Here is a 15,013-nt window from a genome sequence, read left to right on the forward strand (position 1 = left end):
GCCACCATTTTCCTTTCTACCTGATTGTATCTATGCACAGGCCAAATATATCTTATGAGTCATGAAGTGCACATATTTTTAGGCACATACCTTGGGATGTAAAGGGGAGCTGAGGGAATAGCAATAACAGTAAAACCTGCAGCAACAAGTATGTGTTAGTCTGACATTAATGGGTACAGTATGGATTTTGTGTCATTTTGCCAGAATGGAGCAGGAGTGTCAAGGAAAATTCAATTTGCCGCTATACTCTTGCAAGAATATCTGCATAACAAAAAGGTCAAGTGGTCTGAAAGAATATCTTTTAACATATTAGACCTGAGTGGCTGTGTGAAGTCTATCTAGCAAAACTCACTATATCCCACCCAGCTCACCCCAGCATTAAATAAAATGGTCTATATGCTGCTGCTCTGATCTTTTAAGTTACTCTTTTTTTTTTTATTAGAAAATTAGAAGTGAAAATGGATCTAGAAGAGATGATTTGTGACAGCCATGGCAGATTGTGCATCTGACAAGTGTAAGCTCTAAGAATAAAAGAGCTTTTGATAATTTTATTCCAAGTGACATTCGATGGGATTTAGGCTTCTGCATTGCTCAGACACTTTTGAAATTTTTCCCCATAAAAGGAAAAAAATAGATCCATTCATCAGAGGAGAAAATTTCAGTCTTAGCTCCAAGCTGAAACAGTCCTCTCTGAGAGACAGCTTCAAGATGTAACAGTGGTTTATATCAGGAATGACATAGCAAAAAAGCCTTCCAAGCTGAGGAAAAACCTTCCCCTTTTCTGCCACTCAAAGACTCTCGTCCAGGCTGTGAGATGTTTGGGGGCTTTTGTTTCAGTGGGTGACGGTCTTTCACCCTCCCACTGAATGTTGATGGAGTGTGATCAGAACTATACTGTTTTCTTTTTAGATATGAAGGTTAGGATTTAAAATAAAAAACAAAAGAGGTGGAGAAAGCAACAATAAAATAAAAGCACAATGGTCATGAATATTATTGAAAAAAATTACTAAATATGGTGGAATTACAGCTTAAGTGGATCATATTTCATCTTGTGTTTATTTGTTTCAAAAATATCTAAATAAATTACCATCCACTCTGACCTTTCTACCATTATTAAAAGCATGTCAGAAAACTCCAAGGTGTTTACTTCCTGCTGGTAACTTCCAGAAAAAAAGCACTGTAGAGAGAAGTCAAGCAGTGCAATCACATGCAGATAAGATGCACAAACTAAAAAAACATTTATGCTAACCATAAAAATCTTAATCTGCTCAGGTCCCTTCAGATCTGTTTTTTTGTCATTCTTTGCTCTATGGAGTTACTTACACAAGTGCAGAGAGCATGTAAGGTGAGGGCAAAGACAAATTAAGTCTCTTAAACTGCAGGTGGAAAAGTGGTTTATATTTTCAAACTAAGGGGTTTAGCCACGTAGTTCCCATTGAAATTAATTAGAAATGAGCAGATTATTCTCTTACCTTGCCTAAAGAAGCCTCAAGTACACAGTATGAATGAGAAAAAGGATAAGAGGAGGGGAAGAAAGTGAAAGCCCCATAAACCTTTTAAAGAAAAATAGTCTAAGCTCAATGCACGTTTCAGTTGTAAGAGCCAAAAAATTTGCGTGCTTTGTGTAATTTAATACATACCAATACACAAAGCTTATTAAGAGTACTCAAGCCTCTTGGGCTACTTTATAAGCATGAATTATTTTATAAACCTACCCTGTAGTGTAAGGTTTATGCAGGTACATAGGGAAAAAAAAAGGCAATAAACAGCAAAAAAACAAAAAAAAATTGCAAGTTGAAATTTAAGGTTGTAACATCCCCTATTTTTTTTCTCATGTACTGGTATAATGCCAAATATTAAATATCAGCTTTACTCTTTGCAGTATAAGTTAAATACAGATATACAATGGTACTTCCTTTCCTTGGAAATTCAATGGCAGTCCTAGATATTTACAGTGGAAAGCCTTGAAGATCAAGATCCCAAAAAATGCCCAAATCTTTACCTATTAGTTGACCAGACAAAAATCTGACTTTTGGTAATATTTCCATTTGGAGATACTAGTATATCTTTAAAAGATTTAGCTATAAATCCAATGATATTAAATCTTACCTCCTCATCTTTAAAAATAATAATGCAGTAACTAAAAAGTTTATCATGGTCACCGAAAGGATCCTCTCTGAAGCATCACCTGAGCCATGACCTTCCTTGAAAGTGATGACCTCTTTCCAACAGCCACCTAAGGTAAACAGCAAACTGAGTTTTACGGAGCACTAAATGAAACTCTGTCATGGATGTTGCATACATTTTCCTTGTTACTTTGAAACTCCATTCACACTCCTTTGTTGTCCCAAGCCTTTCAATTACCAGAGTCTGCTTTAAAATATATAATTTTGAATGGTCAATCTGTTGATAGATGAGACTTTTTTTTGAGTTTTGTGGGAGAAAAAAAGCAACAACTTGTAGTTCTAGTATATTTTTACTAAATATGTCTTTTTTAACCACTTCTTCAGAGCAATGAAAATGTATTCCTTTATTCCTCTTAAAATTTATAAATGCATCTAACTAAAAGAGGGAGACCTTATCAAGCAATACAGAGTGTGTGAAAAACAGGTATTTCCATGAAGAAATCATGTAACAAAGTATTCATTTAAAGTAATATGTTTTTCTATTAAAAAAATTACTCTTCCAAAATCAGGAATCAAATTTCCGTCTTGCTTTCTTGTCTCCCTTCTTTTCTGGAATGTCAGCAGTATTTTCTGAAATCCAATGCCCCAGAAAAAGTACTGAAATGTCTTTTCTGGCTTTCCATGTTGATTTCTATGGTGATATGTTTTATTTTCATTGCTGTAAGCAACAGGCACTTCAGAGCCACCTTCAGAACCATGGCACTATCTTTATCTATGTGTCCATGCTATTTTTATTCGCCTTCCACCTCAGTAGTGGGTTGACCCTGGCCAGATGCCAGGTACCCACTAAAGCCACTCTCCCACTCTCCCTCTGCAACTGGACAGAGGACAGAAAAAAAACCAGCTAAGGATTCGTGAGTTGAGATAACAGCTGGGAGAGGTCATTTTCTGATTACTTTCACAGGCAAAACAGACTCAAAGTGGGGATAATAAATAATGGCCAGTCTTCGCGAGCGAAGATCCGGGGAAGGTCTTTACTCCTTCCAGCCTGCACATTGGATTTTTTAGGTGAGACACAGTGTGCGCGGAACTGAGCCCACCCTTTAATCCTAAGGTTCATCTGCCGGGGCCAAGCGAGCTTGGACGGTGGCAGCGAGGTCCTCAGGACGTAGATGGGTTGCCTTTAAGGGCTAACGAGCCCCACCTGCCCGGGAGTGGCCCTGACCGGGAATCGAACCCGGGTCCTTAAATTTATTACTAACAGGATAAAAGCCAAGGAGTGAGAAATAAAGCAATCTTAAAAACACCTTCCCCAACCCCTCTTTCCTTCCATGTTCTCCCTCCTCCCCCCCAGCACTGCAGGGGGATGGGGAATGGGGTTTATGGTCAGTTTTTGATTCTACCACTGCCCAGAGAAAGGAGTCCTTCCCCTGCTCCCGTGGGGTTCCTCCCATGGGAGACAGTCCTTGATTAACCTCTTTGGCGTGAGTCCATCCCTAGGGCAGCAGTTCTTCCCAAACTGCTGTCCTATGGGTCACTCCTCCATGGGGTGCAGTCCTTCACAAATGAGCTGTACCAGTGTGGGTCCCCCACAGGGGCTACAAGTCCTGCCCAGGAAAAACCTGCTCCAGTGTGAGGTTCCCTCTCCACAGGCTGCAGATTCTCCAGCAGGACCCTGCTCCATCTTGGGCCTCCCACGGGGTCACAGCCTCTTTCATGCATCCACCTGCTCCAGCATGGGCTCCTCCATGGGCTGCAGGGGGGTCTCTGCACCCCAATGTCCCTCCCTGGGCTGCAGGGGCACAGCTGCCCCACCATGGGCTGCACCAGGGGCTGCAGGGCCTCAGCTCCGGCACCTGGAGCACCTCCTGCCCCTCCTTCTGCACTGACCTTGGTGTCTGCATTGTTGTTCCCATGTTCTCACTCTGCTCTTCCCTGGCTGGAATTTCCTCTGCATAACAATTTTCTGTTCTTAAATATGTTATCATAGAGGTGTTACTATTACTACTAATTTGCTTGGCCTTGGCCAGCAGCAGGAAGTCCATCCTGGAGCTGGCTGGCATTGGCTCCACCTGACGGGAGAAGCTCTTAGAAGCTTCTAACAGAAGCCAATCCTGTTGCTCCCCCACTCCCAAAACCCAGCCACAGAAACCCACTACAATCTCTCACCAAAACATTATCTCTTAGGTAATGAGAACAGCACTAAGGATGACTATCTAACCAAAACATAAACAAATTCACTCTACCATGGTGAGTCCCAACAGAGCAAATACAGAATGGCTTTCTCCAGGTTTTCAAGTCAACAAAGTGCTTCTTATCACCATTGGTCCACACTTTCAAAGATTAGACCTATATTCTTTGTTATACTTTGTGCATCACTATAGCTGAATGAATTCTAAAATAATGTACAAGAAAAATGAGCATAAATATGTAAGGATAAGAAGGCAGTCCTTTCAAATTTGTTGTCCCTATGCTCATAACAGTCTTCTTGAGAATAAAGGGCATGAATCAACTGGAGAAAAGTCATTTTCACTTTATAGAATTTCAGTAGCTTTTTTCTAAAACCGGAATTTGCTAAATGCATTCTGTACTGGGACAAAAATCTACTAAGGTCTATCTGTTAGGAAAAAAATTCTGAAAGGTCAAAACCAATGGCAATTTTTACAACACAAAGATATATGTATATAAGCTTAAAAGTAAGGAAAGCAGACTTCATAAATGAGATTTTACAGCCAGTTCAAAATCTGGAGCTGAAATTTAGCTTGATGCTCTTCATCATTCTTCTGGAAGTTTATTTAAAAGAAAAAAAATTAAAATTGTACATGTTTAACAATGTGGTTATTTGTAAGCTGTGCTAGGTGAATTAAAGAATAAATAAAAGATGCCATCCCTGCCAGAAAGAACATATGATCTAATGCTATATGTCACCCAGATGAAAACAACAAGATGGAACAGGGCAAGGAGAGATGACCTTACAACAGCAAACTTACACAATGTATTGGAACCATTCATGTTTCCTGTTATCTTACCTATATGCTACTTAGTTTTCTTGCCTGATTTCTCATTTCTTGCTTAATGTTATTGTGGGACAAAGAAAACTTGACTGATGGCTCTTGGTTTGGAAGGGATTTGTGTCCTCTGAAGAAAAGAGGAGAAAGGAGGTTTTGGCTTACAGAAGTAGGGACACCCCAAAGAAACTTCAAAGGATCCAAGGAATAACTGGAAAAATTAATGGAACCTAGAAATAAAAGCTAAGCAAGGAGATCTGAAAGGTAGGTCGAAACAAAACTGTGCATAACTGGAAGATGTCATGATATAGAAAGGTCAGTAGAAGAATAGACTTTTGATGAAGTGGAAGAAAGAATTGACAACAAATATGAAGGCGGTGAGTATCCTGTGGAGAAAATGACTGTAAACAGATATATGTTTTGATCTACCACAATGTCACAATGATCTACCACAATATACAAATAGACTCACCAAGGAAAAATCAGAAACACCTCAACTCCTTCAAGACTGCAAAAACAACAAGAGCAAATTGGCATTGATTAAATGTTTAGGAAAAGGCCTTGGTAATTTTATCTGTATAGTTATTAATTTTTAACACACTACATTTGATCTTGAGCTTGTTTGCAAATATTAAAAAAAAAAAATAAAAGAGGAAGAATGAAAACAGGAAATAATAAGACTTTCTACGTTGATGTTTCACAGAAAGGTTGTATGAATTCGTACCTTTCTGGAATGCTTATATATCTTGAACATGCAGAGCAGAGTGCTTCAGTTTCCACACTTAATGAGCTTGCTTTTCGATCTCTGTATGACTTTATTTAAGTATTTTTTTCTTAAAACAGAAGTCTGAATGCTTAGTTCTAGTAAGTTTAGCAGAAAAGAATCATATAATTTCTTTCCTGATATGAATTCAGAGCTATAGGTTATTTGCAAGTCTTTGTCATAGGCTTACTGTTCTACCTTTTGGCAACATACAGTTCCCCTTTACCTCTGATATCCTGTTTTTAAAAATGAGCAGTTCTTCCTCTAGTAAAATTGTTGGTGAAATTAAAAACACTCAACACCTTGAAATACTAGCATTTGAAATGTTTCAAGAGTGCTTTATTGTGGTACAAATATAAATTTTGCTTGACAGCAAAGGGAAGAGAGCATGGAGGGTAGGGGAATAGAGATTAAAAGAATGAGGTCAACTAAAGACAAACTGGAAAAATTTGCCAATTCATGTATACATTTTGTAATTTGCATTGACATATGTATTTTCTCAACATCTCATGTACTGAAATCTCTTGCTTGTCCTATAACCAAAGAATTTCTCCATCCTTTCTTCTATTTCCCATGTGTATGTCAACTGCTAGCAACCAGATCAGAGAGTCTAGAAGACTTCTAGACTTTTTTCCCATCACACAGTATGGTTTGCTGAAAAGTAACAGAAAATAGTTTAAAAACAGCAGAAACAGTATAAACTACAAATAAAGGGTAGTGAAAGTCGGCACACAGAGGAAGCAGGGGTACACTGGTGCTTGGACAGGAGTGCTGGGTCCAGTTCCAGAGTTCCCAATACAGGAGAGACAGAGGCATTCTGAACAGAGTCTAACAAATGGCCACTAAGATGAGAAAGGAAATGAAGCATTTCTTCTGCAAGAAAAGGTTAAGAAAATAGGGACTGTTTATAAGGTTCAGGGAAATTTTACGCATGTGTAGAAATACCTGAAGGGATGGTGCAAAGCAGGCACAGCCAGGCTCTGTTCAACAGTGGAAAATGACAGGGCCAGAGGCCATGGGCACATGTTGAAACACAGGAGGCTCCAACTGGTCATCAGAATGCACTTTTTCACTTTGAGGGTGACCAAACACTGGCACAAGTTGCTCAGAGAGGTTGTGAAGCCTCTAGCCTTGGATATATTCAAAAGTCACCTACACATGGTCCTGGGCACTAATTTCTAGAGAGCTTGCTTGAGCAGGGGAGTTTGATCAAATGATCTTCAGTGGTCCGTTCAAAACTCAGCCATTCTGTGATTCTGTGACTGAGGCTGGCAGTAAGACAATAAAAAGGAAACTTGGATGTCGTATGAAACTAAAAACACCGGCAGAGCTCCTGCAGAGATGTACAGTTTATGAAGTCCACAGTTTTTTACAGAGACAAAGCAAAGGTTTGGACTAAGATTAGGAGACTTTGAAAGGGTCAGATACTAAAATCTTACATGCTTACATCAATGCTTTCAACAAAAATGAGTTTAATTACTAGAAACAAAAAGAAGATATAAGGTGTAACTGACAGACTAGCAAAGAGTCTTTTGTAATTAAAATTAATAATAATAATGGCCAGTCTTTGCGAGTGAAGATCCGGGGAAGGTCTTTACACCTTCCAGCCTGCGCATTGGATTTTTTTGGTGAGACACAGTGTGCGCGGAACTGAGCCCACCCTTTAATCCTAAGGTTCATCTGCCGGGGCCAAGAGAGCTTGGACGGTGGCAGCGAGGTCCTCAGGACGTAGATGGGTTGCCTTTTTAAGGGCTAACGAGCTCCATCTGCCTGGGAGTGTCCCTGACCGGGAATCGAACCCGGGTCTCGGCGGTGACAGCGCCGCGCCCTTAACCACTAGACCACCAGGGTACCAAATGAAGTGGAGAAAATGACAGCAGCTAAGCGTTATCACTGCTCATAGCAAACAGAATTTTAAATTAATAAACATCAATATATTACTCCACTGAGCATTTTGCAATAATGAGGAATGCTGATGTTACGCATGCTCAGATGTCAGATCATGGAGTAACAGAACAATTCCTAGCAAGGCAAAGTAATGTGCAGAAGCCTGGGAGAAGACCTCAATGGAAGAAGTAGCCCAATGTGAAATCACCCAAATGATCTCATCCAAACTCTTTTCTAAAGCATATTGGGAAATCCAAACTTGTAGAAAGAAAAAAAGGATCAAAAGAGTAGGTACACAAGAGAACTTATTCCTCCTCATCTCTTCCTCTTAGAGTAAGAGAGGAAGTGATGCTTTCTGACTCTCAGAGAACTGCTTCCCTGTATTTTCAATACTGAAGAGGCCAAATCCTGTCCATTCATTATCATTCCAGTGTGGGAACAGAGCTTTTAGAGTGGGGCACATCCACACTCCCAGGAAGAGGAAGAAATACTGTCTACTTTCAACATGCAAAGAGAAACCTCCACCTAACTTGTAAACTCTTTAGCTATTTTCATAATCTGCTACCACCACTTAGTCCCAATCCTGTAAGCAGGAGGAAGCTTGGTTGTGGTAATTAGATCTTAGTACAAAATTAATCTCAGTTTTGTGAATCTAAAAACAGGACAGGTAATGACTTTTGAGGTTTGAACTTGTTCATGTAATTTAGTCCCTTCTGATATTTTGTTTTCAAGAAGTGCAGAAAAATTAACACTTAAAATAGTACACAGGGATGCTTCAGTTTTTATTCAGTCTAGAGCAGTCCTCTAATATCCAAGGTCACCAGTCTGAAGCTTGTATGTGACGTGCTATAACTAAACATACGTACTAATTTGCATGGATTTGTGTTGCGGGACAAATGAATTTGCAAATCATTTACATCTGCGTACATAATTTTTCAAATTTGCCCATTCTCAACTAATTTGTTTTTAACTTGCTACAGCGACTCAGAAATGGTAAAGAATTATTACTTGTAAGTATATAATGGCCAGTCTTCGCGAGCGAAGATCCAGGGAAGGTCTTTACACCTTCCAGCCTGCGCATTGGATTTTTTAGGTGAGACACAGTGTGCGCGGAACTGAGCCCACCCTTTAATCCTAAGGTTCATCTGCCGGGGCCAAGCGAGCTTGGATGGTGGCAGTGAGGTCCTTAGGACGTAGGTGGGTTGCCTTTAAGGGCTAACGAGCTCCACCTGCCCGGGAGTGGCCCTGACCGGGAATCGAACCCGGGTCTCGGTGGTGACAGCGCCGCACCCTTACCACTAGACCACCAGGGGCTCCATTTGTAAGTAGTGCGCAGGGATTATTGCAGTCAACTTTGCTACTTAGACTAGGCCACCATTGGAGACTCCATACTGTGAGCATCCTTGCTCCAAAAGAGTTTAAACAGGAAAGGATGAACAGAAATGAAACAGCAGCACCAGGCAGTGATTTGCCTCATGTCATTCATCGGATTCATGTCCTCTCTGTTAGGGTCATGAAGCCTCTCAAGTGGTGAACATTTTCTTCCCCTTAATTTTCACATTAAACTTTCCTCAGTTCATTTTGTGAAATATCTTTTTAACTTTTTAAAATATCATTTGACAAATTTTGAGGATCTAGACGTTTTTCCAACAGACACGTTTGTTAAATTAATTTCTAATTCAAAATGTCATGCTTTTGCACTTCATACATTCAAAATGTCATATACAAGTGCCGTGGCAGCAGACTATGGAAATCTTGGCTTGTGGAATAAAGATGAGAAGGAATATAGTAACAGATGCTCACACATATTTATAGACTATTGTACATAGAGACAGACACACAGCAGGTAAGGCTAGGACAGAAAGGCATGCAGTTCTTCTCTGGAGCCTCTGTGTGATCATTTAGAACTGTTTATCTCTGGTTAGAATATGACTTTAAGATTAGTTACCGGTATGACTGAAAATTTCCATTTCCTGTCAGATAGCCATGTTTCCACAATTTTCTAATAGCAGGTCTACTGTCTCTTAATGACATAGCTAACCCTACTGCAAAGCATAGTCTACCACACTTTGTGTTAACATCAGATTTGCTGATATGCAGCAAGTCAAGCAGAGGAGGCCAAGGAAATGCAGCACAATGTTGCCATTTACTCCTAATGGAGTTCAAGCCCATTTCTTTGGCTTCTCTACATAGCTCAGTGGTCCAAAACAGCCATAAAAATGATTTAATACTTGTGCACTTGGCAATTCTGGTAGAGTCAGTATTCTTCCCTTCCTCCACTCAATGCTCCTCCTCCCTTCTCCAGACTGAAACGCCAAACTTCTGAATAACTGCAGGATAGCCTTTGGAAGTTGCTGGCAGCTGGCCAAGACTGATTTGCAGTCTGACATCATTTACCTGAAGCTGTTTCAGTCACCAGCTTCTTCAGCTACACTTCTAGAGTATTCAGAGAGTGTTTAAACACTTTTCTAATACAGCTTTTTAATTTAAATAGTCACAGGTCTTGGCAAGAAGATGAATTAAGTTTTTTTCCATGGGAAAATTTTTAATAAAAAATGTTATAAGGTATTAAAAAGCCTAGGAAACTATTGTCTAAATGGTTTCAATAACCCTCATCAAGATATTTGTTTTTAAATATTCTCAGTCTGAAAGATAAGCATAAAACATTTACTACTCATAACACAACTGAGGACTTCAGGAGAATTATTTTCAAGACAAAAATACCTGTAAATTTTTAATTTTGCATATTGCCAGAACAGTGGTGCTACAAATTTCCTCTTTAGAAACTGGGGTTTTTTTAACCAACAACAAAGAGTCAACAATCCAGGAACTAAGGTGGCTTCTCAGACCATTTCATCACAGCCTTGAGTGAAAATAGGATTTAGCACCCTTCTCCTTAAATACAACCAAATGGTGGCAGAGAACAATAATGCAGACAGACAAAAAGTGACAACCTTCCTCACCTTGGGGCACTGCAAGACTGTATTTCACAAGATACAAAAAGATGAGAGAAAAGGTCATTTTTTGCTGCCCCTTTTTTTTTATATATATATATATTTCTAGTCTTGAAATTCATCTGCAAAGAGAATCTTACAAAAGAAAGAGGTCAAACAGAAGAAGAAAGAAAAGGAAAACATTCTTCTGTTACATGCTACTCCAACAATTTTCATTATATTAGAGTTTAGACACTAACAAAACCACTACTTTGCACCCTGAACCACTTGATACTAATGGTGTAGCAGCCCCCAGTAAACAGTAGAGCCATAGTAGCTGTGATTTCTCCATGACTGCTTATGGCAATTCAAGATATAGCTGGTGATAAGAGTTTACAGAACAAACTCAACACTAGCAGCAAGCAGAAAAACTGTATCACAATGGTCATGTTTCTTCCTGAAACCCTCGAAATGGATGTCTAGTATACCTGGCACTGTTTTTGTCATACATGTAAGCACTATAATTCCAAATTCCTGTAGTATCACAAGTGAAAGCTGAATTATGACAGGGACACAAAAATTAAAGCTAAAGAATACTTTAAAAACCCCTCAAGAATAGTTTCTAAAGCAAATGGTTATTTCAGTCCATCTGTCATTAAGATGATATAAATATACATTTTGTATATATCTACATGTACCGACATATACGCACACATCCCCCTGCATGCATGGACATACACACTTTATCTATATTCACACCTACATGCATTTAGCTGAAACTCTTACTGTCCAATAGAAAGTAAAGAACAATCCAAGCTAAAAATCAAGGGGAAGAACTGGACCTCTTGAGGCATTGAACTGTTAAGGTACAAATTCTTAGGCACAAACTAATATTCCAGCTGTATCTCTATGAGGTCATACACAGGACCTTTTTCCTTGCAGTTAATAAAGGGTATAAACCTATGAAAATCCTTAAAGTACTACAAAGGCTTTTAATTCTTGGCCTGGACTATCATATTTTGGAAGTGACTACTAAGTATACAAGCCAAACACAGATGTAAGATGCCAGCCCAAATACAAAATCTAAATCACCACTTCCATCACAGACACACAAACAGAAACAAACAGTCATGTTTGGGGTTAGAACGTGGCCCAGTCTCTGATGCAAAGGAACTGAGAGTTTTGTGAGAGATTTGGGTTTACTGTTAAAGTTATTACCTTTTATTTACATAGATTTGGGAATCTCCAGGTGTTTCAACATAAATAAGCATCAATACCTGGGAAGAAAAATAGAGAATGAGAGAACACACTCTTACCTTTTCATACAAAATTATGCAAGAGCAAAAATACAGGAAAAAATGTTCAAGAAAGAAAAGGGAGGGGGAACAAACACAGAATGAAAACAGGAAGCATACCTTAGTGGTGAGATGTTTCTGAAGTTTACAGCAAAATCTGCTCCTTGTGGTTTACTGAACTCTGATCATTTTTCTTGAAAGATTAGTAGCAATTATCATTAAGGCTCAAGCATTTAACTGTGACTGCTGCAATAAATCTTATTAAAATAACTGAAACATACTTTTTTTGCATGTGGCAACCTGTCTCTGAATCACAACCATCTGTACATAGTTATTGCCTGGTGCACACAGATGGCAGTAAAACAACTATAAAGCTATACCATTCTTTAATCATAACTTCTAACACAACTAAACAAAGTGAAATTTGAGTCAGACCATTAGCATTTGAAAGATTATATGATGATTGTAATTAACAAACACACTTTAGAATTCCTTTATAAAATATTTTATTGGTTTCTAATTGAAAAAATAATAAAAACACTTGCACTGGGCAAGTGTTTCAACCTTTGACAGCTCACTTAAAGAAATCATATGTTAACAATAGAATCACAGTCTTAAAGTTTTTATACTGCACAGTTCCCTTACAGATTTAAAATGACAGTGAAAGGTAGTAGAATAATTTATTCCTTCTTGCTTAAGGCACAGAATCATGAATGCTTCAGGTCAGTAACTGCAGGGCTACACTAAACCCCTGTCACTCCAAATCAAGTACAAAGTGAGCATCTATACTCTCTACTTAGCCCTCAAGTAAAAAAAATAAAAAGAAAAAATAAAAAAGAAAAAAAAATTAAAAAAAGAAGGAGGGGAAGAGGAAAGGGAAAGGGAAGGGGAAGGGGAAGGGGAAGGGGGAGGGGAGGGGGGAAGGGGGGAGGGGGAGGGGGGAGGGAGGGGAGGGGGGAGGGAGGGAGGGGAAGGGAAGGGAAGGAAGGAAGGAAGGAAGGGAAGGAAGGGAAGGGAAGGGAAGGGGGAAGGGAAGGGAAGGGAAGGGAAGGGAAGGGAAGGAAGGGAAGGGAAGGGGAAGGGGAAGGGAAGGGAAGGGAAGGGAAGGAAGGGAAGGGAAGGGAAGGGAAGGGAGGGAAGGGAAGGGAAGGGAAGAGGAAGGGAAGGGAAGGGAAGGGAAGGGAAGGGAAGGGAAGGGAAGGGAAGGGGAATGCACGTTACATACAAATGTTGGGCCTCTGAACATTAACAACTCTGAATGAAATCAACAAGCAGTTTCACAAATGTCTGTCTTCTGCATAATATCATAAAACCTGCTACATCCAGTTCCAACTCTTAGAATGCATCTGAATATTTCTACTTCAAATGCCTGATCTCATACTGTAATTTTTGGTTGGAAGTGATATAGGAATTTATATCAATGGCTGTTAACCATTCAAGATATTAAGAGGGCACTCATTGGACAGGTTTTGAGACCCGTAAGACTATTGCCAAATTAAGCTCTCTCACTGAGACATATTAATATTTCCAGAAGAACATGTCTCTGCTTTACCTAATAAAGTTCACTTTGTAAAGTACTTCATCCTTCATCTCCTGCTCTCTTCCAAAGAATCAATGAGTACAAGACATCTTCCAAGTTTATCATCTCACTTTTACCTAAAGCAGCCTGGGGAAGAACAGGGAATCACAAACTGCTGCCATGACTTAAAAATTTAGCATTTATCATCCAAGCTTCATTCCTCTAATAAGAGGAATGCTTTTGCCTCATTACAAAAACAAAAGCAAAGGCAAATCTCTTTCTATCTGAAAGGAGCTAGGAGCCTGCACATGGTCAGTTGAATGGTTCATGTGAGGAGAGGCTTATTGTGAAGACAGCTTTTAGAGAACTCAAAAAGGAAGTGAAGAAGGCAGCAGGTCCGCAGATAAAGGCTGCTTGTACTGCGTTGTGAGACTGTAAAAGCACCAGATGAAAATGAGCAAATTTAGATTTAAAGTACTTTAATAGGTTGTCTTGGTATTTAAATGGATGATTTGGCCTCCTGAAGTATAGATCAGCCATGGAAACATTTCAAAGAATATACAAGAGAAGTTTCACTAGGAAGTTATTCACCAAGATTTATGCAACGTTTGTCTCTTGCAAGCACCTTGTTCTTGCATAGTATTAAATAGGCACATGTTTATCTCAGTCTTTTGTCAGTTCTGAGTATAAATAACAGGAGACAGATGTGGTGAATGTATATGTATGTTGTGAAGCATAATAGCAATTCCTTGATGGGCTTTGGGTAAGCAATTGCCCTCCCTGGGGCATATTTGAACTGTTTGAGATTCTTTGCTGCCAGCTACACAGCTTGCTACCTGTCAGGAACTGGAATTGGCAGAAAACAGCTGGTAGAAATCAATGTATGTGCCAGTTCTGGTTCATCCAGCAGAGATACCATGGAACAGTGCCCCGATTCTGATTGGAATTAGGCAGCACAAACAGGTTTTATTTGCTCGTAGCTTCAGTGCCTTCTCAGCCAGGGAATATTCAGGTTAAAATGATGTTGAGTGATTATTACATTTTAAAACCTGAAATGCACGTAACAAGTAATACAAGAAAGCAGTTGTAAAGAAGGACAAAACCAGTTGCTCAATAAGTTATACCACAAATCCTTGCCTTGCCTGTGACAAGAAATGTCAGCACTATTATTGGCTGTGTTGGCCCTGGGAACATGAAAGAAGAGCTCAGGGAAACTAGGTCTTTAAGGAGAGCAACTTTCAAATGCAAGAACAGTCTAACCTAATGCTCAAAAAAAAAAAAAAAGAGAGTAGAAAAATAAGGAGACTAGCCTGCCTTGGCAGGTAACTCATGACAGAGCTCCAGAGCAAATGTGCAGCATATGGGAGGATCAAGCAGGGACTGGCTAAAACAGAATTTGGAGGCATTGTCTGGGCACCGCATTAGGATGCTGTTGGGAAAAGCCCATCTTAACCGAACACCTACAAGGAATTTCAAAAGCAC

General features: G+C 39.5%; 1 long non-coding RNA gene across 1 annotated transcript; it reads right to left on the reverse strand.

Moving 5' to 3' along the window:
- Positions 1 to 2,172: 2,172 nt before the first annotated feature.
- On the reverse strand, positions 2,173 to 12,240 carry LOC126646883 (uncharacterized). Its single transcript, XR_007630451.1, has 3 exons — positions 12,133 to 12,240; positions 11,936 to 11,994; positions 2,173 to 2,236 (listed from the first exon to the last, which is right to left on the reverse strand). It is a non-coding gene; the product is annotated as an uncharacterized LOC126646883 (long non-coding RNA).
- Positions 12,241 to 15,013: the final 2,773 nt, after the last annotated feature.

Source organism: Myiozetetes cayanensis, unplaced genomic scaffold (assembly GCF_022539395.1).
Source record: "Myiozetetes cayanensis isolate MyiCay16 unplaced genomic scaffold, myiCay2020 scf4, whole genome shotgun sequence".
NCBI classification, from domain to species: Eukaryota; Metazoa; Chordata; class Aves; order Passeriformes; family Tyrannidae; genus Myiozetetes; species Myiozetetes cayanensis.